A 26,600-nucleotide genomic window follows, 5' to 3' on the forward strand; every position below is an offset into this window, starting at 1 on the left:
GGCTAGTACAGTATATAGTGTACTACTTTAGACCAGGGCCCGGCTAGTACAGTATATAGTATACTACTTTAAACCAGGGCCCAACTAGTACAGTATATAGTATACTACTTTAGACCAGGGCCCAACTAGTGCAGTATATAGTGTACTACTTTAGACCAGGGCCCGGCTAGTACAGTATATAGTATACTACTTTAAACCAGGGCCCAACTAGTACAGTATATAGTATACTACTTTAGACCAGGGCCCAACTAGTACAGTATATAGTATACTACTTTAGACCAGGGCCCAACTAGTACAGTATATAGTGTACTACTTTAGACCAGGGCCCAACTAGTACAGTATATAGTGTACTACTTTAGACCAGGGCCCAACTAGTACAGTATATAGTATACTACTTTAGACCAGGGCCCAACTAGTACAGTATATAGTATACTACTTTAGACCAGGGCCCAACTAGTACAGTATATAGTGTACTACTTTAGACCAGGGCCCAACTAGTACAGTATATAGTATACTACTTTAGATCAGGGCCCAACTACTACAGTATATAGTATACTACTTTAGACCAGGGCCCAACTACTACAGTATATAGTATACTACTTTAGACCAGGGCCCAACTAGTACAGTATATAGTATACTACTTTAGACCAGGGCCCGACTACTACAGTATATAGTATACTACTTTAGACCAGGGCCCAACTAGTACAGTATATAGTATACTACTTTAGACCAGGGCCCAACTAGTACAGTATATAGTATACTACTTTAGACCAGGGCCCAACTAGTACAGTATATAGTATACTACTTTAGACCAGGGCCCAACTAGTACAGTATATAGTATACTACTTTAGACCAGGGCCCGGCTAGTGCAGCATACTGTACAGGGATGCCATTTCAGACAGACGGCGATATGAGTTGACACGTCTTGGGTTGTGTTCGTTGCCAGTCAGTCAACCCATGAGCCAATCAGTTCAGTCCGGCGCCGTGAGTCTTCCTAACTGTGCTGAGGCAGGGATGTAGAGACCAATTTGTTTAGATATCCAAAAGACTTAGCTGACTAGTATAGCAACAACGCAACAGTCTATACAGACCTTAATGAGGAGACAGCAGTCTATATAGACCATAATGAGGAGAAAACAGTCTATATAGACCTTAATGAGGAGACAACAGTCTATATAGACCATAATGAGGAGACAGCAGTCTATATAGGCCCTAATGAGGAGACAACAGTCTATATAGACCTTAATGAGGAGACAACAGTCTATATATACCCTAGTGAGGAGAAAACAGTCTATATATATCCTAATGAGGAGACAACAGTCTATATAGACCCTAGTGAGGAGACAACAGTCTATATAGACCCTAGTGAGGAAACAACAGTCGTTATAGACCCTAATGAGGGGACAACAGTCTATATTGACCCTAATGAGGGGACAACAGTCTATATAGACCCTAGTGAGGAGACAACAGTCTATATAGACCCTAGTGAGGAGACAACAGTCTATATAGACCCTAGTGAGGAGACAACAGTCTATATAGACCCTAGTGAGGAGACAACAGTCTATATAGACCCTAGTGAGGAGACAACAGTCTATATAGACCCTAGTGAGGAAACAACAGTCGTTATAGACCCTAATGAGGAAACAACAGTCTATATAGACCCTAATGAGGGGACAACAGTCTATATAGACCCTAGTGAGGAGACAACAGTCTATATAGACCCTAATGAGGAGACAACAGTCTATATAGACCCTAATGAGGGGACAACAGTCTATATAGACCCTATATATAATCTTTGTGTTTAATATGTCTATTTTATTTCGATCCCTATTCCATATGTAGTGCACTGCTTTTGACCAGAGCCTTTGCCTTTAAAGTAGTGCACTATGTAGGGAATAGTGTCCCATTAGGGACAAACAGGGCTGACGGTAGAGCTGGTTAACAGAATTACTGGCTAACAGAATTACTCATCATTTACTGTCATTTAGCTCACGTTGTTTTAGTGTGCAGCTTAATCATGACTTCAGAAAGCAGAAAAATAACCATTAGAAACTAGCAGATGACTTTGACAAAGCTCTTTCAGTCTCTTGTTCTGGCCCTTTAATGATGTCATAAATTGTCAATTCAAAAACACTCCGGTTTCAACAGGGAGACTGTTTTCTAATTGACTGGTTAGGGGGGTTGTTTACAAGGTTTCCACTGAACTTGTGACTTGATTTTATTAGAAACACAGAGAGGGTTCTACAAGTACACAGAGAGGGTTCTACAAGTCCACAGAGAGGGTTCTACAAGTACACAGAGAGGGTTCTACAAGTACACAGAGAGGGTTCTACAAGTCCACAGAGAGGGTTCTACATGTACACAGAGAGGGTTCTACAAGTCCACAGAGAGGGTTCTACATGTACACAGAGAGGGTTCTACATGTACACAGAGAGGGTTCTACATGTACACAGAGAGGGTTCTACAAGTACACAGAGAGGGTTCTACAAGTACACAGAGAGGGATCTACAAGTCCACAGAGAGGGTTCTACAAGTCCACAGAGAGGGTTCTACAAGTCCACAGAGAGGGGTCTACAAGTCCACAGAGAGGGGTTTACAAGTACACAGAGAGGGTTCTACAAGTCCACAGAGAGGGATCTACAAGTCCACAGAGAGAGGTCTACAAGTCTACAGAGAGGGGTCTACAAGTACCACAGAGTAGGTTCTACAAGTCCACAGAGAGGGTTCTACAAGTCCACAGAGAGGGTTCTACAAGTACCACAGAGTAGGTTCTACAAGTCCACAGAGAGGGTTCTACAAGTCCACAGAGAGGGTTCTACAAGTACCACAGAGTAGGTTCTACAAGTCCACAGAGAGGGTAATACAAGTCCACAGAGAGGGTTCTACAAGTCCACAGATAGGATCTACAAGTCCACAGAAAGGGTTGTATAAGTTCTTCCCCCTCTCTAGCGGAAATTCCCCTACAAATATTGATCCGTCATAAACTGGACTTACACTGAGTGTACCAAACATTAGGACACTCAGTCTATGTCAAGGAAAGAGCATGTGTTCTTAATGTTTTGTATACTCAGTGTACGTGCCCTTTGTAGACATAAACACCTGCCCTGAAAATGTCAATACATGGCCCTGGCAATTCTCCTGAAGTGTCCTACTATGCTATAGAAGTTCCATGGAACTTTCCTGCCTCACCTGAGAGTAGAGGAGGTGAGAGACCGCCCTTTCTGGGAAAATAACAACATTTTGTCTCCTCCCCCAAAGCTTTAAATAGGAGCACACACACTCTTCTCTCTCAAACACAAAGTTTTGTCGTAGGATAGTTTGTTGCTGGGCTGAAAATCTTCCTGAACCTGTAAGTAAAATATTGTCTCTCATTGATAATGATAAAAGTGAAAAGGTTTGTCTATATCTGATAACTATGGATGTTATAAATGTGTGTGATATTTTTCAAGATATTTTTTTCTTCATGTCTAATCAGAAAAACCTGACAGCCTGTTGATTTAAGATACGTTATCACATTAGATATTTTTACATAGTGCCAGTGATGAAGTCACTGAGTCTAATTTAATTTAACATCTTAATGTCTTTTGCAGGTTCCTGACCTACGCTCCTAAGCACAGATCTAGGATCAGCTCATCCTCATCAAATCCAAACCAGGACCTTATTAAACCACGAGGGGAACACTGACCTCAGACCAGCGTTTAAACCCCACGTCTTCCTGCCAAGACACTGACACTCCGTCCAGAAGTCCTCTGCGCTCCAGCTGTCCATCCATCCGTCCGTCCATCCATCCATCCATCCGTCCGTCCATCCATCCATCCATCCATCCATCCATCCATCCATCCATCCATCCATCCATCCACACCCCAGCCAGCCAGCCAGCCATGGGTCTGATGAGCGAGGACATGGAGTGCTGTGTCTGCCTCCAGCCCTACTCTCGCAGGGAGAAGATCCCTCGGATGCTCCACTGTAAGCACACATTCTGTGGGCTGTGCTTGCAGGCGATGTCCAGGCTCCAAAGCGGCCTACTGACAGTCTGCTGCCCCCTGTGCCGTTGGATCACCTGCACCGAGCCCAGCCTCACCCTGTCGGGGTCGCTGTGGGTTAACACTGAGATATGGGACCAGATACTAGACAGACAACAGGAAGAGGAGGAGGAGGAAGAGGAGGAAGCTAAAAGACAGACACGGACCACTACACAGTACACATGGTGAGTACCCCAGGCATCTCTATCTCGCTCACCCTCTCTCTCTCTCTCTCTCTCTCTCTCTCTCTCTCTCTCTCTCTCTCTCTGTCTCTCTCTCTGTCTCTCTCTCTCTCTCTCTCTCTTCAATTCAATTCAAGGGGCTTTATTGGCATGGGAAACATATGTTAACATAAAGCAAGTGATATGGGAGTTTATCAAAATTGGATTTGTTTTTCGAATTCTTTGTGGATCTGTGTAATCTGAGGGAAATATGTCTCTCTAATATGGTCATACATTGGGCAGGAGGTTAGGAAGTGCAGCTCAGTTTCCACCTCATTTTGTGGGCAGTGAGCACATAGCCTGTCTTCTCTTGAGAGCCATGTCTGCCTACGGGTGGCCTTTCTCAATAGCAAGGCTATGTTCACTGAGTCTGTACATAGTCAAAGCTTTCCTTAATTTTTGGTCAGTCACAGTGGTCAGGTATTCTGCCGCTGTGTACTCTCTGTGTAGGGCCAAATAGCATTCTAGTTTGCTCGTTTTTTTTGTTAATTCTTTCCAATGTGTCAAGTAATTATCTTTTTGTTTTCTCTCTCTCTTTCTCTCTCTCTCTCCCTCTCTCGTATCTCTCTCTCTCTCTCTCTCTCTCTCTCTGTCTCTCTCTCTCTCTCTCTCTCTGTCTCTCTCTCTCTCTCTCTCTCTCTCTCCTCTCTCTCTCTCTCTCTCTCTCTCTGTCTCTGTCTTCTGTTTATTTCCCCTTCTCTCCTGTCCTCTAGGTCTCCATCAATGCATTGTGGCCTGATGCTTAAACTACAGGATTTCCTGAGGAGGATGAAGCACAATGTACTGTAAACCGAGAAGACGAAGAGCAGAGAAAAAGAAGACTGGATTTTCCCATTTCAGAGCAGGAGATACTCATTGAGTAATGAAGCTAATTCATAAAACAGGACCGACCGGTGACTTTACATAATGAAGCAAGATTGAACCAATTATTCATATGCTTTGTGTTTGATTGACTTTGGGAATGTGTAATGTTCTCAGTCAACTTACCTGGTAAAATAAGGGTTAAATTATAATATTAATAATAAAGGATGGATAGGTGGAGGAAATAAAACATAAGATATTAAATGGATTGAGGAAGAAAGAAAGATAAAGGAAGTTATGAATAGATGGACAGACATAGATAGATAGATAGATAGATAGATAGATAGTTAGATAGATAGATAGAGGGGTGAAGGTTAGAGACTGTGTATTGTACAATGTGTTCTGTGTACAATACAATATACTGTGAACAATGTTTATAATAGATGTTTAATGATTTGATAAAAGGTGTATTACTGTGTGAAGGGAAGTGGAGGTTTAGTATTTATTATGACATCATTTTAGAACAGCTTTAATATTGCATATTGTTTCTTTAATCAATGTAATTGTCTGCATCATTTCCAGTCCCCCAAATCAGGGATGTTGGATTTGTTTATCCTCATTGGACATGTTTAATTCATCTGTTCTGTTTGAAGAGCAGGTTTTTTTATCCTGGAATTATATTTATTGGTTAATAAATACATCCAATTTAAAATAACCCTGTCTTAGAGTTGTGAAATAGCTTATTATTATCATTACATTAGGAAAGTAACTGTCTGATATCCAACTATTTATGGACCCCAGATAGAGTTGGGGGTGTTAATACACTACACATTCTACACTACTATTTCCTAAAACACAAAACAAACCCTAAACATTCCACTGTCCTTGGTTTTGATGTGTGCAGGACATGACTGAAATCACTCTCTGTCTAATCATGTCTCAGAGAACCCTGTATGCATTCTTGCATATGAGATTCCATAAAAACACATCACTTTGTTAAAGATACGACCAAAATTAACATTTTCGGAGGCGGTTAGGAGAATTTATGCAGCATGTTAGGGAAATGATTCTGTGATTAATTTCCTGCTGTGAGTTATTGTTTTATTTAACTAGGCAAGTCAGTTAAGAACAAAGTCTGGTTTTCAATGACGGCCTAGGAACAGTGGTTTAACTGCCTTGTTCAGGGGCAGAATGACAGATTTCTACCTTGTCAGCTCGGTGGATACAATCTTGCAACCTTTCGGTTACTAGTCAAATGGTCTAACCACTAGAGTACACTGCCGCACTGTCACTGCTTTCTTCCTGGGAACGAGAGGCGGACCAAAACGCAGCCCGGTTATAGTTCATGGTTCTTTAATAAGAAAACTCAAACATGAACAAACTACAAAACAATAACCGTGAAAACCGTAACAGTCCTAACTGGTGCATAAAACACAAAGACAGGAAACAATCACCCACAAAATACCCAAAGAATATGGCTGCCTAAATATGGCTCCCAATCAGAGACAACGATAAACACCTGCCTCTGATTGAGGACCAATCTAGGCAACCATAGACTTACCTAGACACCTAAACTGAACACAACCCCATAAATCTACAAAAACCCCTAGACAAGCCAAACACAAAAATCACCCATGTCAGTCCTTGGCCAAACCAAAAAAATAAAGAAAACAAAGATATCTAAGGCCAGGGGTGACACGCCCCTTTGTATTGGTCACTAGGCTGTCTTGAAACCATGTAAAAGCTCTTCAAATTTACAGACAGATTGTGTCTGAAATGGCCCCTATTCATTATAGTATACTACTTTTGACCAGGGCCCAGCTAGAGCAGTATATAATATACTACTTTAGACCAGGGCCCAACTACTACAGTATATAGTATACTACTTTAGACCAGGGCCCAACTAGTACAGTATATAGTATACTACTTTAGACCAGGGCCCAACTAGTACAGTATATAGTATACTACTTTAGACAAGGGCCCGGCTAGTACAGTATATAGTATACTACTTTAGACCAGGGCCCAACTAGTACAGCATATAATATACTACTTTAGACCAGGGCCCAACTAGTACAGTATATAGTATACTACTTTTGACAAGGGCCCGACTACTACAGTATATAGTGTACTACTTTAGACCAGGGCCCGGCTAGTACAGTATATAGAATACTACTTTAGACCAGGGCCCGGCTAGTGCAGTATATAGTATACTACTTTAGACCAGGGCCTGGCTAGTACAGTATATAGTATACTACTTTAGACCAGGGCCTGGCTAGTACAGTATATAGTGTACTACTTTAAACCAGGGCCCAGCTAGTACAGTATATAGAATACTACTTTAGACCAGGGCCCGGCTAGTGCAGTATATAGTATACTACTTTAGACCAGGGCCTGGCTAGTACAGTATATAGTATACTACTTTAGACCAGGGCCTGGCTAGTACAGTATATAGTATACTACTTTAAACCAGGGCCCAACTAGTGCAGTATATAGAATACTACTTTAGACCAGGGCCCGGCTAGTGCAGTATATAGTATACTACTTTAGACCAGGGCCTGGCTAGTACAGTATATAGTATACTACTTTAAACCAGGGCCCAACTAGTACAGTATATAGTATACTACTTTAAACCAGGGCCCAACTACTACAGTATATAGTATACTACTTTAAACCAGGGCCCAACTACTACAGTATATAGTATACTACTTTAGACCAGGGCCCAACTAGTACAGTATATAGTATACTACTTTAAACCAGGGCCCAACTAGTACAGTATATAGTATACTACTTTAAACCAGGGCCCAACTAGTACAGTATATAGTATACTACTATTGACCAGGGCCCGGCTAGTACAGTATATAGTATACTACTTTTGACCAGGGCCCAACTAGTACAGTATATAGTATACTACTATTGACCAGGGCCCGGCTAGTACAGTATATAGTATACTACTTTTGACCAGGGCCCAACTAGTACAGTATATAGTATACTACTTTAAACCAGGGCCCAACTAGTACAGTATATAGTATACTACTTTTGACCAGGGCCCGGCTAGTACAGTATATAGTATACTACTTTTGACCAGGGCCCAACTAGTACAGTATATAGTATACTACTATTGACCAGGGCCCAACTAGTACAGTATATAGTATACTACTTTTGACCAGGGCCCGGCTAGTACAGTATATAGTATACTACTTTTGACCAGGGCCCGGCTAGTACAGTATATAGTATACTACTTTAAACCAGGGCCCAACTAGTACAGTATATAGTATACTACTTTAGACCAGGGCCCGGCTAGTACAGTATATAGTATACTACTTTAAACCAGGGCCCAACTAGTACAGTATATAGTATACTACTTTTGACCAGGGCCCAACTAGTACAGTATATAGTATACTACTTTAGACCAGGGCCCAACTAGTACAGTATATAGTATACTACTTTAGACCAGGGCCCGGCTAGTACAGTATATAGTATACTACTTTAGACCAGGGCCCAGCTAGTACAGTATATAGTATACTACTTTAGACCAGGGCCCAACTAGTACAGTATATAGTATACTACTTTAGACCAGGGCCCAACTAGTACAGTATATAGTATACTACTTTAAACCAGGGCCCAACTAGTACAGTATATAGTATACTACTTTAAACCAGGGCCCAACTAGTACAGTATATAGTATACTACTTTAAACCAGGGCCCAACTAGTACAGTATATAGTATACTACTTTAGACCAGGGCCCGGCTAGTACAGTATATAGTATACTACTTTAAACCAGGGCCCGGCTAGTACAGTATATAGTGTACTACTTTGACCAGGGCCCAACTAGTACAGTATATAGTATACTACTTTTGACCAGGGCCCGGCTAGTACAGTATATAGTATACTACTTTAAACCAGGGCCCGGCTAGTACAGTATATAGTGTACTACTTTGACCAGGGCCCGGCTAGTACAGTATATAGTATACTACTTTTGACCAGGGCCCAACTAGTACAGTATATAGTATACTACTTTAAACCAGGGCCCAACTAGTACAGTATATAGTATACTACTTTAGACCAGGGCCCGGCTAGTACAGTATATAGTATACTACTTTAAACCAGGGCCCGGCTAGTACAGTATATAGTGTACTACTTTGACCAGGGCCCAACTAGTACAGTGTATAGTATACTACTTTAAACCAGGGCCCGACTACTACAGTATATAGTATACTACTTTAGACCAGGGCCCGGCTAGTGCAGTATATAGTATACTACTTTAGACCAGGGCCTGGCTAGTACAGTATATAGTATACTACTTTGACCAGGGCCCAACTACTACAGTATATAGTATACTACTTTAGACCAGGGCCCAACTAGTACAGTATATAGTATACTACTTTAGACCAGGGCCCAACTACTACAGTATATAGTATACTACTTTGACCAGGGCCCAACTACTACAGTATATAGTATACTACTTTAGACCAGGGCCCAACTACTACAGTATATAGTATACTACTTTAGACCAGGGCCCAACTACTACAGTATATAGTATACTACTTTAGACCAGGGCCCAACTAGTACAGTATATAGTATACTACTTTAGACCAGGGCCCAACTACTACAGTATATAGTATACTACTTTGACCAGGGCCCAACTACTACAGTATATAGTATACTACTTTAGACCAGGGCCCAACTAGTACAGTATATAGTATACTACTTTAGACCAGGGCCCAACTACTACAGTATATAGTATACTACTTTAGACCAGGGCCCAACTAGTACAGTATATAGTATACTACTTTAGACCAGGGCCCAACTAGTGCAGTATATAATATACTACTTTAGACCAGGGCCCAACTACTACAGTATATAGTATACTACTTTAGACCAGGGCCCGGCTAGTGCAGCATACTGTACAGGGATGCCATTTCAGACAGACGGCGATATGAATTGACACGTCTTGGGTTGTGTTCGTTGCCAGTCAGTCAACCCATGAGCCAATCAGTTCAGTGAGTCTTCCTAACTGTGCTGAGGCAGGGATGTAGAGACCAATTTGTTTAGATATCCAAAAGACTTAGCTGACTAGTATAGCAACAACGCAACAGTCTATACAGACCTTAATGAGGAGACAGCAGTCTATATAGACCATATGGAGGAGACAACAGTCTATATAGACCTTAATGAGGAGACAACAGTCTATATAGGCCCTAATGAGGAGACAACAGTCTATATAGACCTTAATGAGGAGACAACAGTCTATATAGACCCTAGTGAGGAGACAACAGTCTATATAGACCCTAGTGAGGAGACAACAGTCTATATAGACCATAATGAGGAGACAACAGTCTATATAGACCTTAATGAGGAGACAACAGTCTATATAGACCCTATAGTGAGGAGACAACAGTCTATATAGGCCCTAATGAGGATACAACAGTCTATATAGACCTTAATGAGGAGACAACAGTCTATATAGGCCCTAATGAGGATACAACAGTCTATATAGACCCTAGTGAGGAGACATCAGTCTATATAGACCCTAGTGAGGAGACAACAGTCTATATTGACCCTAATGAGGAGACAACAGTCTATATTGACCCTAATGAGGAGACAACAGTCTATATAGACCCTAGTGAGGAGACATCAGTCTATATAGACCCTAATGAGGAGACAACAGTCTATATAGACTCTAATGAGGAGACAACAGTCTGTATAGACCCTAATGAGGAGACAACAGTCTATATAGACCCTATATATAACCTTTGTGTTTAATATGTCTATTTTATGGCTCCTGTTTGGTTTGTTTTTCTTAACTTTTCTTGATAATTGTAGCCTTAAGGTGTCTGTCAGAGAAATAGGCAGCTCTGTTGTCCCTGGGTGTGACCCAATTGCTATCCTATTCCATAGATAGTGCACTGCTTTTGACCAGAGCCTTTGCCTTTAAAGTAGTGCACTATGTAGGGAATAGTGTCCCATTAGGGACAAACAGGGCTGACGGTAGAGCTGGTTACCGTCCCTGGCTAACAGAATTACTCATCATTTACTGTGATTTAGCTCACGTTGTTTTAGTGTGCAGCTTAATCATGACTTCAGAAAGCAGAAAAATAACCATTAGAAACTAGCAGAAGACTTTGACAAAGCTCTTTCAGTCTCTTGTTCTGGCCCTTTAATGATAGGAATTCATTTGTGAGATACACCCACATTTCCTGCTTAATTATGTGACGTGAAATTGTATGTTTCGTTCATGGAATATATTAACCTGCTTCGCAGGCAATTTTAAAGAACAAATGTTTGGTGGTTCTTTATACTTAGTGTTTGTTTGTGTTTGTCTGTTGTGCGTGCGTGGCACTTAGCTGGCATGGTGAATAGACAATCTTGTTTCACCTGGAATTTCCAGTTGAACAAAAAGTAGAGCCGTCATAAATTGTCAATTCAAAAACACTCCGGTTTCAACAGGGAGACTGTTGTCTAATTGACTGGTTAGGGGGGTTGTTTACAAGGTTTCCACTGAATTTGTGACTTGATTTTATTAGAAACACGTGACTTTAAAACTAAAACAACACAGCAGCCTGAAACTCTCCTGATTGGTGTTTCATTCATCCATCAATTCATCGGATGTTTGTGGTAAATCAACTGGATAGCCCACTCACTCATTAACACCTGACATTTCCATGGAGTCCTGGGGTCCATATACACTATAATAAACCTCATTCACAATATACAGGTCAACAATGTGCTGTAAGATAAGTGAGTCATTAAAGGGTCATAGGAGAAGTTCAACAAACTTCTTCCATTGAACTGTGTCTCTTATCTAGAAGAGGTTTGGCTTCCATTGAACTGATTCTGTACATTAACACTACAATAACCAGGCATGTACACAGAGAGGGTTCTACAAGTCCACAGAGAGGGATCCACAAGTCCACAGAGAGGGATCTACAAGTCCACAGAGAGGGGTCTACAAGCCCACAGATAGGGGTCTACAAGTCCACAGAGAGGGTTCTACAAGTCCACAGAGAGGGATCTACAAGTCCACAGAGTGTGTTCTACAAGTCCACAGAGAGGATCTACAAGTCCACAGAGAGGGTTCTACAAGTACCACAGAGTAGGTTCTACAAGTCCACAGAGAGGGTAATACAAGTCCACAGAGAGGGTTCTACAAGTACACAGAGAGGGGTCTACAAGTCCACAGAGAGGGTTCTACAAGTCCACAGAGAGGGTTCTACAAGTACCACAGAGTAGGTTCTACAAGTCCACAGAGAGGGTAATACAAGTCCACAGAGAGGGTTCTACAAGTCCACAGATAGGATCTACAAGTCCACAGAAAGGGTTGTATAAGTGCATCCCCCTCTCTAGAGGAAATTCCCCTACAAATATTGATCCGTCATAAACTGGACTTACACTGAGTGTACCAAACATTAGGAACACCATTTGTACACTCAGTCTATGTCAAGGAAAGAGCATGTGTTCTTAATGTTTTGTACACTCAGTGTACGTGCCCTTTGTAGACATAAACACCTGCCCTGAAAATGTCAATACGCAACCCTGGCAATTCTCCTGAAGTGTCCTACTATGCTATAGAAGTGACCTAGAAGTGTTTAACTCGTTCCATGGAACTTTCCTGCCTCACCTGAGAGTAGAGGAGGTGAGAGACCGCCCTTTCTGGGAAAATAACTGAATTTTGTTTCCTCCCCCAAAGCTTAAAATAGGAGCACACACACTCTTCTCTCTCACACACAAAGTTTTGTCGTAGGATAGTTTGTTGCTGGGCTGAAAATCTTCCAGAACCTGTAAGTAAAATATTCTCTCTCATTGATAATGATAAAAGTGAAAAGGTTTGTCTATATCTGATAACTATGGATGTTATAAATGTGTGTGAGATTTTTCAAGATGTTTTTTTCTGAATGTCTAATCAGAAAAACCTGACAACCTGTTGATTTAAGATACGGTATCACATTAGATATGTTTACATAGTGCCAGTGATGAAGTCACTGAGTCTAATTTAATTTAATATCTTAATGTCTTTTGCAGGTTCCTGACCTAGGCTCCTAAGCACAGATCTAGGATCAGCTCATCCTCATCAAATCCAAACCAGGACATTAATAAACCACAAGGGGAACACTAACCTCAGACCAGCGTTTAAACCCCACGTCTTCCTGCCAAGACACTGACACTCCGTCCAGAATTCCTCTGCGCTCCAGCTGTCCATCCATCCATCCATCCATCCATCCATCCATCCATCCATCCATCCATCCATCCATCCATCCATCCATCCACACCCCAGCCAGCCAGCCATGGGTCTGATGAGCGAGGACATGGAGTGCTGTGTCTGCCTCCAGCCCTACTCTCGCAGGGAGAAGATCCCTCGGATGCTCCACTGTAAGCACACATTCTGTGGGCTGTGCTTGCAGGCGATGTCCAGGCTCCAAAGCGGCCTACTGACAGTCTGCTGCCCCCTGTGCCGTTGGATCACCTGCACCGAGCCCAGCCTCACCCTGCCGGGGTCGCTGTGGGTTAACACTGAGATCTGGGACCAGATACTAGACAGACAACAGGAAGAGGAGGAAGAGTGGAAGGGATCTAACAGACAGACACAGACCACTACACAGTACACATGGTGAGTACCCCAGGCAAAGGTGGATGGATTGATAGACTGATTTAGAAACCTGGAGAAACCTTCCTCTGTTCTCTGATCTTCTTAACATTTAGTTCTGTATCTTTTGGTCTCTCTCTCTCCTCTCTCTCTCTCTCTCTCCTCTCTCTCTCTCTCTTCTGTTTATTTCCCCTTCTCTCCTGTCCTCTAGTTCTCCATCAAGGCATTGTGGCTTGAGGCTCAAACTACAGAATTTCCTGAGGAGGATGAAGCACAATGTACTGTAAACCGAGAAGACGAAGAGCAGAGAAAAAGAAGACTGGATTTTCCCATTTCAGAGCAGGAGATACTCATTGAGTAATGAAGCTAATTCATAAAACAGGACCGGCCGGTGACTTTACATAATGAAGCAAGATTGAACCAATTGTTCATATGCTTTGTGTTTGATTGTCTTTGGGTATGTGTAATGTTCTCAGTCAACTTACCTGGTAAAATAAGGGTTAAATTATAATATTAATAATAAAGGATGGATAGGTGGAGGAAATAAAAAATAAGATATTAAATGGATTGAGGAAGAAAGAAAGATAAAGGAAGTTATGAATAGATGGACAGACATAGATAGATAGATAGATAGATAGATAGATGGATTTGTACCATTTGTACATTGTTACAACACTGTACACTGTACACATATGTATAGTATGACATTTGTAATGTCTTTATTGTTTTGAAACTTCTGTATGTGTAATGTTTACTGTTAATTTTTATTGTTTATTTCACTTTTGTATATTATCTACCTCACTTGCTTTGGCAATGTTAACACATGTTTCCCATGCCAATAAAGCCCCTTGAATTGAATAGACAGACAGACAGACAGACAGACAGACAGACAGACAGACAGACAGACAGACAGACAGACAGACAGACAGACAGACAGACAGACAGACAGGCAGGCAGACAGGCAGACAGGCAGACAGACAGACAGACAGACAGACAGACAGACAGACAGACAGACAGATAGATAGATAGATAGATAGATAGATAGATAGATAGATAGACAGATAGATAGATAGATAGATAGATAGATAGATAGATAGATAGATAGATAGATAGATAGATAGATAGATAGAGGGGTGAAGATTAGAGACTGTGTATTGTACAATGTGTTCTGTGTACAATACAATATACTGTGAACAATGTTTATAATAATGTTTAATGATTTGATAAAAGGTGTATTACTGCGTGAAGGGAAGTGGAGGTTTAGTATTTATTATGACATCATTTTAGAACAGCTTTAATATTGCATATTGTTTATTTTATCAATGTAATTGTCTGCATCATTTCCAGTCCCCCAAATCAGGGATGTTGGATTTGTTTATCCTCATTGGACATGTTTAATTCATCTGTTCTGTTTGAAGAGCAGGTTTTTATCCTGGAATTATATTTATTGGTTAATAAATACATCCAATTTAAAATAACCCTGTCTTAGAGTTGTGAAATAGCTTATTATTATCATTACATTAGGAAAGTAACTGTCTGATATCCAACTATTTATGGACCCCAGATAGAGTTGGGGGTGTTAATACACTACACATTCTACACTACTATTTCCTAAAACACAAAACAAATCCTAAACATTCCACTGTCCTTGGTTTTGATGTGTGCAGGACATGACTGAAATCACTCTCTGTCTAATCATGTCTCAGAGAACCCTGTATGCATTCTTGCATATGAGATTCCATAAAAACACATCACTTTGTTAAAGATACGACCAAAATTAACATTTTCGGAGGAGGTTAGGAGAATTTATGCAGCATGTTAGGGAAATGATTATGTGATTAATTTCCTGCTGTGAGTTATTGTTTTATTTAACTAGGCAAGTCAGTGAAGAACAAATTCTGGTTTTCAATGACGGCCTAGGAACAGTGGTTTAACTGGTCTAGGAACAGTGGGTTAACTGGCCTAGGAACAGTGGGTTAACTGGTCTAGGAACAGTGGTCTAACTGCCTTGTTCAGGGGCAGAATGACAGATTTCTACCTTGTCAGCTCGGTGGATACAATCTTGCAACCTTTCGGTTACTTGTCAAATGGTCTAACCACTAGAGTACACTGCCGCCCTGTCACGGCTTTCTTCCCGGGAACGAGAGGCGGACCAAAACGCAGCCCGGTTATAGTTCATGGTTCTTTAATAAGAAAACTCAAACATGAACAAACTACAAAACAATAAACGTGAAAACCGTAACAGTCCTAACTGGTGCATAAAACACAAAGACAGGAAACAATCACCCACAAAAATACCCAAAGAATATGGTTGCCTAAATATGGCTCCCAATCAGAGACAACGATAAACACCTGCCTCTGATTGAGGACCAATCTAGGCAACCATAGACTTACCTAGACACCTAAACTGAACACAACCCCATAAATCTACAAAAACCCCTAGACAAGCCAAACACAAAAATCACCCATGTCAGTCCTTGGCCAAACCAAAATAATCAAGAAAACAAAGATATCTAAGGCCAGGGGTGACACGCCCCTTTGTATTGGTCACTAGGCTGTCTTGAAACCATGTAAAAGCTCTTCAAATTTACAGACAGATTGTGTCTGAAATGGCCCCTATTCATTATAGTATACTACTTTTGACCAGGGCCCAGCTAGAGCAGTATATAATATACTACTTTTGACCAGGGCCCAGCTAGTACAGTATATAGTATACTACTTTAGACCAGGGCCCGGCTAGTGCAGTATATAGTATACTACTTTTGACCAGGGCCCGGATAGTACAGTATATAGTATACTACTTTAGACCAGGGCCCGGCTAGTACAGTATATAGTATACTACTTTAGACCAGGGCCCAACTAGTGCAGTATATAGTGTACTACTTTAAACCAGGGCCCGGCTAGTGCAGTATATAGTATACTACTTTAGACCAGGGCCCGGCTAGTGCAGTATATAGTGTACTACTTTAAACCAGGGCCCGGCTAGTACAGTATATAGTATACTACTTTAGACCAGGGCCCGGATAGTACAGTATATAGTATACTACTTTAGACCAGGGCCCGGATAGTACAGTATATAGTATACTACTTTAGACCAGGGCCCAGCTAGTACAGTATATAGTATACTACTTTAGACCAGGGCCCAACTAGTACAGTATATAGTATACTACTTTAGACCAGGGCCCGGCTAGTACAGTATATAGTATACTACTTTAGACCAGGGCCCAACTAGTACAGTATATAGTATACTACTTTAAACCAGGGCCCAACTAGTACAGTATATAGTATACTACTTTAAACCAGGGCCCAGCTAGTACAGTATATAGTATACTACTTTAGACCAGGGCCCGGCTAGTACAGTATATAGTGTACTACTTTTGACCAGGGCCCAACTAGTACAGTATATAGTATACTACTTTTTACCAAGGCCCGGCTAGAACAGTATATATAGTATACTACTTTAGACCAGGGCCCAACTAGTACAGTATATAATATACTACTTTAGACCAGGGCCCAACTAGTACAGTATATAGTATACTACTTTAGACCAGGGCCCAACTAGTACATTATATAGTATACTACTTTAAACCAGGGCCCAACTAGTACAGTATATAGTATACTACTTTTGACCAGGGCCCGGCTAGTACAGTATATAGTATACTACTTTAAACCAGGGCCCAACTAGTACAGTATATAGTATACTACTTTTGACCAGGGCCCGGCTAGTACAGTATATAGTATACTACTTTAGACCAGGGCCCAACTAGTACAGTATATAGTATACTGCTTTAAACCAGGGCCCAACTAGTACAGTATATAGTATACTACTTTTGACCAGGGCCCGGTTAGTACAGTATATAGTATACTACATTAGACCAGGGCCCGGCTAGTACAGTATATAGGGTACTACTTTGACCAGGGCCCAACTAGTACAGAATATAGTATACTACTTTAAACCAGGGCCCAACTAGTACAGTATATAGTATACTACTTTAGACCAGGGCCCGGCTAGTACAGTATACAGTATACTACTTTTGACCAGGGCCCGACTAGTACAGCATATATTATACTACTTTAGACCAGGGCCCAACTAGTACAGTATATAGTATACTACTTTTGACAAGGGCCCGACTACTACAGTATATAGAATACTTCTTTAGACAAGGGCCTGGCTAGTACAGTATATAGTATACTACTTTTGACCAAGACCCGGCTAGTACAGTATATAGTATACTACTTTAGACCAGGGCCCGGCTAGTACAGTATATAGTATACTATTTTAGACCAGGGCCCGGCTAGTACAGTATATAGTATACTACTTTAGACCAGGGCCCAACTAGTACATTATATAGTATACTACTTTAGACCAGGGCCCGGCTAGTACAGTATATAGTATACTACTTTAAACCAGGGCCCAACTACTACAGTATATAGTATACTACTTTAAACCAGAGCCCAACTAGTGCAGTATATAGTATACTACTTTAGACCAGGGCCCGGCTAGTACAGTATATAGTATACTACTTTTGACCAGGGCCCAACTAGTGCAGTATATAGTATACTACTTTAGACCAGGGCCCGGCTAGTACAGTATATAGTATACTACTTTAAACCAGGGCCCAACTAGTACAGTATATAGTATACTACTTTAGACCAGGGCCCGGCTAGTACAGTATATAGTATACTACTTTAAACCAGGGCCCAACTAGTACAGTATATAGTATACTACTTTTGACCAGGGCCCAACTAGTACAGTATATAGTATACTACTTTGACCAGGGCCCGACTAGTACAGTATATAGTATACTACTTTAGACCAGGGCCCGGCTAGTACAGTATATAGTATACTACTTTTGACTAGGGCCCAACTAGTACAGTATATAGTATACTACTTTAAACCAGGGCCCAACTAGTACAGTATATAGTATACTACTTTAGATCAGGGCCCAACTAGTGCAGTATATAGTATACTACTTTAAACCAGGGCCCAACTATTACAGTATATAGTATACTACTTTAAACCAGGGCCCGGTTAGTACAGTATATAGTATACTACTTTAAACCAGGGCCCAACTAGTACAGTATATAGTATACTACTTTTGACCAGGGCCCGGTTAGTACAGTATATAGTATACTACTTTTGACCAGGGCCCGGCTAGTACAGTATATAGTATACTACTTTAGACCAGGGCCCAACTAGTACAGTATATAGTATACTACTTTTGACCAGGGCCCGGTTAGTACAGTATATAGTATACTACTTTTTACCAGGGCCCGGCTAGTGCAGTATATAGTATACTACTTTTTACCAGGGCCCGGCTAGTACAGTATATAGTACACTACTTTAAACCAGGGCATAACTAGTACAGTATATAGTACACTATTTTAGACCAGGGCCCGGCTAGTACGGTATATAATATACTACATTAGACCAGGGCCCGGCTAGTACAGTATATAGTATACTACTTTAGACCAGGGCCAAACTAGTACAGTATATAGTATACTACTTTTGACAAGGGCCCGACTACTACAGTATATAGAATACTTCTTTAGACAAGGGCCCGGCTAGTACAGTATATAGTATATTACTTTAGACCAGGGCCCAACTAGTACAGTATATAGAATACTACTTTAGACCAGGGCCCGGCTAGTACAGTATATAATATACTACTATTGACCAGGGCCCAACTAGTGCAGTATATAGTATACTACTTTAGACCAGGGCCCGGCTAGTACAGTATACAGTATACTACTTTAGACCAGGGCCCGACTAGTACAGCATATAATATACTACTTTAGACCAGGGCCAAACTAGTACAGTATATAGTATACTACTTTTGACAAGGGCCCGACTACTACAGTATATAGAATACTTCTTTAGACAAGGGCCCGGCTAGTACAGTATATAGTATATTACTTTAGACCAGGGCCCAACTAGTACAGTATATAGAATACTACTTTAGACCAGGGCCCGGCTAGTACAGTATATAATATACTACTATTGACCAGGGCCCAACTAGTGCAGTATATAGTATACTACTTTAGACCAGGGCCCGGCTAGTACAGTATATAATATACTACTATTGACCAGGGCCCAACTAGTGCAGTATATAATATACTACTATTGACCAGGGCCCAACTAGTGCAGTATATAGTATACTACTTTAGACCAGGGCCCGGCTAGTGCAGTATATAATATACTACTTTAAACCAGGGCCCAACTAGTACAGTATATAGTATACTACTTTAAACCAGGGCCCGACTACTACAGTATATAGTATACTACTTTAGACCAGGGCCCGGCTACTACAGTATATAGTGTACTACTTTGACCAGGGCCCAACTAGTACAGTATATAGTATACTACTTTAGACCAGGGCCTGGCTAGTGCAGTATATAGTGTACTACTTTAGACCAGGGCCCGACTACTACAGTATATAGTATACTACTTTAGACCAGGGCCCAACTACTACAGTATATAGTATACTACTTTAGACCAGGGCCCGGCTAGTACAGTATATAGAATACTACTTTAGACCAGGGCCCGGCTAGTACAGTATATAGTATACTACTTTAGACCAGGGCCCAACTAGTACAGTATATAGTATACTACTTTAGACCAGGGCCCGGCTACTACAGTATATAGTGTACTACTTTGACCAGGGCCCAACTAGTACAGTATATAGTATACTACTTTAGACCAGGGCCCAACTAGTGCAGTATATAGTGTACTACTTTAGACCAGGGCCCGACTACTACAGTATATAGTATACTACTTTAGACCAGGGCCCAACTAGTACAGTATATAGTGTACTACTTTAGACCAGGGCCCAACTAGTACAGTATATAGTATACTACTTTAGACCAGGGCCCAACTAGTACAGTATATAGTATACTACTTTAGACCAGGGCCCAACTACTACAGTATATAGTATACTACTTTAGACCAGGGCCCGGCTAGTGCAGCATACTGTACAGGGATGCCATTTCAGACAGACGGCGATATGAGTTGACACGTCTTGGGTTGTGTTCGTTGCCAGTCAGTCAACCCATGAGCCAATCAGTTCAGTCCGGCGCCGTGAGTCTTCCTAACTGTGCTGAGGCAGGGATGTAGAGACCAATTTGTTTAGATATCCAAAAGACTTAGCTGACTAGTATAGCAACAACGCAACAGTCCATACAGACCTTAATGAGGAGACAGCAGTCTATATAGACCATAATGAGGAGACAACAGTCTATATAGACCTTAATGAGGAGACAACAGTCTATATAGACCCTAATGAGGAGACAACAGTCTATATAGACCCTAGTGAGGAGACAACAGTCTATATAGACCCTAGTGAGGAGACAACAGTCTATATAGACCATAATGAGGAGACAACAGTCTATATAGACCTTAATGAGGAGACAACAGTCTATATAGACCTTAATGAGGAGACAACAGTCTATATAGACCCTAATGAGGAGACAGCAGTCTATATCGACCATAATGAGGAGACAACAGTCTATATAGACCTTAATGAGGAGACAACAGTCTATATAGGCCCTAATGAGGAGACAACAGTCTATATAGACCCTAGTGAGGAGACATCAGTCTATATAGACCCTAGTGAGGAGTCAACAGTCTATATTGACCCTAATGAGGAGACAATAGTCTATATAGGCTCTAATGAGGAGACAACAGTCTATATATACCCTAGTGAGGAGACACCAGTTTATATGGCCCTAGTGAGGAGACAACAGTCTATATTGACCCTAATGAGGAGACAACAGTCTATATAGACCCTAATGAGGAGACAACAGTTTATATAGGCCCTAATGAGGAGACAACAGTCTATATAGACCTTAATGAGGAGACAACAGTCTATATTGACCCTAATGAGGAGACAACAGTTTATATAGGCCCTAATGAGGAGACAACAGTCTATATAGACCTTAATGAGGAGACTACAGTCTATATAGTCCCTATATATATAATCTTTGTGTTTAATATGTATATTTTATCAATCAAATTTCAATCAAATTTATTTTATATAGCCCTTCGTACATCAGCTGATATCTCAAAGTGCTGTACAGAAACCCAGCCTAAAACCCCAAACAGCAAGCAATGCAGGTGAAGAAGCACGGTGGCTAGGAAAAACTCCCTAGAAAGGCCAAAACCTAGGAAGAAACCTAGAGAGGAACCAGGCTATATGGGGTGGCCAGTCCTCTTCTGGCTGTGCCGGGTGGAGATTATAACAAAACATGGTCAAGATGTTCAAATGTTCATAAATGACCAGCATGGTCAAATAATAATAAGGCAGAATAGTTGAAACTGGAGCAGCAGCACAGTCAGGTGGACTGGGGACAGCAAGGAGTCATCATGTCAGGTATTCCTGGGGCATGGTCCTAGGGCTCAGGTCCTCCGAGAGAGAGAAAGAAAGAGAGAATTAGAGAGAGCATATGTGGGATGGCCAGTCCTCTTCTGGCTGTGCCGGGTGGAGATTATAACAAAACCTGGTCAAGATGTTCAAATGTTCATAAATGACCAGCATGGTCAAATAATAATAAGGCAGAATAGTTGAAACTGGAGCAGCAGCACAGTCAGGTGGACTGGGGACAGCAAGGAGTCATCATGTCAGGTAGTCCTGGGGCATGGTCCTAGGGCTCAGGTCCTCCGAGAGAGAGAAAGAGAGAAGGAGAGAATTAGAGAACGCACACTTAGATTCACACAGGACACCGAATAGGACAGGAGAAGTACTCCAGATATAACAAACTGACCCTAGCCCCCCGACACATAAACTACTGCAGCATAAATACTGGAGGCTGAGACAGGAGGGGTCAGGAGACACTGTGGCCCACTCCGAGGACACCCCCGGACAGGGCCAAACAGGAAGGATATAACCCCACCCACTTTGCCAAAGCACAGCCCCCACACCACTAGAGGGATATCTTCAACCACCAACATACCATCCTGAGACAAGGCTGAGTATAGCCCACAAAGACCTCCGCCACGGCACAACTTAAGGGGGGGGGGGGGGGGGGGGCAACCCAGACAGGATGACCACATCAGTGACTCAACCCACTCAGGTGACGCACCCCCTCCAGGGACGGCATGAGAGAGCCCCAGTAAAGCCAGTGACTCAGCCCCTGCAATAGGGTTAGAGGCAGAGAATCCCAGTGGAAAGAGGGGAACCGGCCAGGCAGAGACAGCAAGGGTGGTTCGTTGCTCCAGAGCCTTTCCGTTCACCCTCCCACTCCTGGGCCAGACTACACTCAATCATATGACCCACTGAAGAGATGAGTCTTCAGTAGAGACTTAAAGGTTGAGACCGAGTTTGCGTCTCTGACATGGGTAGGCAGACCGTTCCATAAAAATGGAGCTCTATAGGAGAAAGCCCTGCCTCCAGCTGTTTGCTTAAAAATTCTAGGGACAATTAGGAGGCCTGCGTCTTGTGACCGTAGCGTACGTGTAGGTATGTACGGCAGGACCAAATCAGAGAGATAGATAGGAGCAAGCCCATGTAATGCTTTGTAGGTTAGCAGTAAAACCTTGAAATCAGCCCTTGCTTTGACAGGAAGCCAGTGTAGAGAGGCTAGCACTGGAGTAATATGATCAAATTTTTTGGTTCTAGTCAGGATTCTAGCAGCCGTATTTAGCACTAACTGAAGTTTATTTAGTGCTTTATCCGGGTAGCCGGAAAGTAGAGCATTGCAGTAGTCTAACCTGGAAGTGACAAAAGCATGGATTAATTTTTCTGCATCATTTTTGGACAGAAAGTTCCTGATTTTTGCAATGTTACGTAGATGGAAAAAAGCTGTCCTTGAAATGGTCTTGATATGTTCTTCAAAAGAGAGATCAGGGTCCAGAGTAACGCCGAGGTCCTTCACAGTTTTATTTGAGACGACTGTACAACCATTAAGATTAATTGTCAGATTCAACAGAAGATCTCTTTGTTTCTTGGGACCTAGAACAAGCATCTCTGTTTTGTCCGAGTTTAAAAGTAGAAAGTTTGCAGCCATCCACTTCCTTATGTCTGAAACACATTCTTCTAGCAAGGGCAATTTTGGGGCTTCACCATGTTTAATTGAAATGTACAGCTGTGTGTCATCCGCATAGCAGTGAAAGTTAACATTATGTTTTCGAATAACATCCCCAAGAGGTAAAATATATAGTGAAAACAATAGTGGTCCTAAAACGGAACCTTGAGGAACACCGAAATTTACAGTTGATTTGTCAGAGGACAGACCATTCACAGAGACAAACTGATATCTTTCCGACAGATAAGATCTAAACCAGGCCAGAACTTGTCCGTGTAGACCAATTTGGGTTTCCAATCTCTCCAAAAGAATGTGGTGATCGATGGTATCAAAAGCAGCACTAAGGTCTAGGAGCACGAGGACAGATGCAGAGCCTCGGTCCGATGCCATTAAAATGTCATTTACCACCTTCACAAGTGCCGTCTCAGTGCTATGATGGGGTCTAAAACCAGACTGAAGCATTTCGTATACATTGTTTGTCTTCAGGAAGGCAGTGAGTTGTTGCGCAACAGCCTTTTCTAAAATTTTTGAGAGGAATGGAAGATTCGATATAGGCCGATAGTTTTTTATATTTTCTGGGTCAAGGTTTGGCTTTTTCAAGAGAGGCTTTATTACTGCCACTTTTAGTGAGTTTGGTACACATCCGGTGGATAGAGAGCCGTTTATTATGTTCAACATAGGAGGGCCAAGCACAGGAAGCAGCTCTTTCAGTAGTTTAGTTGGAATAGGGTCCAGGATGCAGCTTGAAGGTTTAGAGGCCATGATTATTTTCATCATTGTGTCAAGAGATATAGTACTAAAACACTTGAGTGTCTCTCTTGATCCTAGGTCCTGGCAGAGTTGTGCAGACTCAGGACAACTGAGCTTTGAAGGAATACGCAGATTTAAGGAAGAGTCCGTAATTTGCTTTCTAATAATCATAATCTTTTCCTCAAAGAAGTTCATGAATTTATCACTGCTAAAGTGAAAGTCATCCTCTCTTGGGGAATGCTGCTTTTTAGTTAGCTTTGCGACAGTATCAAAAAGGAATTTCGGATTGTTCTTATTTTCCTCAATTAAGTTAGAAAAATAGGATGATCGAGCAGCAGTAAGGGCTCTTCGGTACTGCACAGTACTGTCTTTCCAAGCTAGTCGGAAGACTTCCAGTTTGGTGTGGCGCCATTTCCGTTCCAATTTTCTGGAAGCTTGCTTCAGAGCTCGGGTATTTTCTGTGTACCAGGGAGCTAGTTTCTTATGAGAAATGTTTTTAGTTTTTAGGGGTGCAACTGCATCTAGGGTATTGCGCAAGGTTAAGTTGAGTTCCTCAGTTAGGTGGTTAACTGATTTTTGTCCTCTGGCGTCCTTGGGTAGGCAGAAGGAGTCTGGAAGGACATCAAGGAATCTTTGTGTTGTCTGTGAATTTATAGCACGACTTTTGATGATCCTTGGTTGGGGTCTGAGCAGATTATTTGTTGCAATTGCAAACGTAATAAAATGGTGGTCCGATAGTCCAGGATTATGAGGAAAAACATTAAGATCCACAACATTTATTCCATGGGACAAAACTAGGTCCAGCGTATGACTGTGACAGTGAGTGGGTCCAGAGACATGTTGGACAAAACCCACTGAGTCGATGATGGCTCCGAAAGCCTTTTGGAGTGGGTCTGTGGACTTTTCCATGTGAATATTAAAGTCACCAAAGATTAGAATATTATCCGCTATGACTACAAGGTCCGATAGGAATTCAGGGAACTCAGTGAGGAACGCTGTATATGGCCCAGGAGGCCTGTAAACAGTAGCTATAAAAAGTGATTGAGTAGGCTGCATAGATTTCATGACTAGAAGCTCAAAAGACGAAAACGTCATTTTTTTTTTTGTAAATTGAAATTTGCTATCGTAAATGTTAGCAACACCTCCGCCTTTGCGGGATGCACGGGGGATATGGTCACTAGTGTAGCCAGGAGGTGAGGCCTCATTTAACACAGTAAATTCATCAGGCTTAAGCCATGTTTCAGTCAGGCCAATCACATCAAGATTATGATCAGTGATTAGTTCATTGACTATAATTGCCTTTGAAGTAAGGGATCTAACATTAAGTAGCCCTATTTTGAGATGTGAGGTATCATGATCTCTTTCAATAATGACAGGAATGGAGGTGGTCTTTATCCTAGTGAGATTGCTAAGGCGAACACCGCCATGTTTAGTTTTGCCCAACCTAGGTCGAGGCACAGACACGGTCTCTGTTCATATTTTATGGCTCCTATTTGGTTTGTTTTTCTTAATTGTAGCCTTAAGGTGTCTGTCAGAGAAATAGTCAGCTCTGTTGTCCCTGGGAGTGTCCCAATTGCTATCCTATTCCATAGATAGTGCACTGCTTTTGACCAGAGCCTTTGCCTTTAAAGTAGTGCACTATGTAGGGAATAGTGTCCCATTTGGGACAAACAGGGCTGACGGTAGAGCTGGTTACCGTCCCTGGCTAACAGAATTACTCATCATTTACTGTCATTTAGCTCACGTTGTTTTAGTGTGCAGCTTACTCATGACTTCAGAAAGCAGAAAAATAACCATTAGAAACTAGCAGAAGACTTTGACAAAGCTCTTTCAGTCTCTTGTTCTGGCCCTTTAATGATAGGAATTCATTTGTGAGATACACCCACATTTCCTGCTTAATTATGTGACGTGAAATTGTATGTTTCGTTCATGGAATATATTAACCTGCTTTGCAGGTGATTTTAAAGAGCAAATGTTTGGTGGATCTTTATACTTAGTGTTTGTTTGTGTGTGTCTGTTGTGCGTGAGTGGCACTTAGCTGACATGGTGAATAGACAATCTTGTTTCACCTGGAATTTCCAGTTGAACAAAAAGTAGAGCTGTCATAAATTGTCAATCCAAAAACAATCCGGTTTCAACAGGGAGACTGTTTTCTAATTGACTGGTTAGGGGGTTGTTTACAAGGTTTCCACTGAACTTGTGAC

At 41.6% G+C, this 26,600-nt stretch overlaps 1 long non-coding RNA gene across 1 annotated transcript; it reads left to right on the forward strand.

Moving 5' to 3' along the window:
* Window positions 1-776: 776 nt before the first annotated feature.
* Window positions 777-6,068, forward strand: LOC110494826. Its single transcript, XR_005037109.1, has 3 exons — window positions 777-3,349; window positions 3,591-4,207; window positions 4,957-6,068. It is a non-coding gene; the product is annotated as an uncharacterized LOC110494826 (long non-coding RNA).
* The last annotated feature ends 20,532 nt before the right edge of the window (window positions 6,069-26,600 follow it).

The sequence above is a fragment of the Oncorhynchus mykiss genome, chromosome 17, assembly GCF_013265735.2.
Source record: "Oncorhynchus mykiss isolate Arlee chromosome 17, USDA_OmykA_1.1, whole genome shotgun sequence".
Taxonomy (NCBI): Eukaryota; Metazoa; Chordata; class Actinopteri; order Salmoniformes; family Salmonidae; genus Oncorhynchus; species Oncorhynchus mykiss.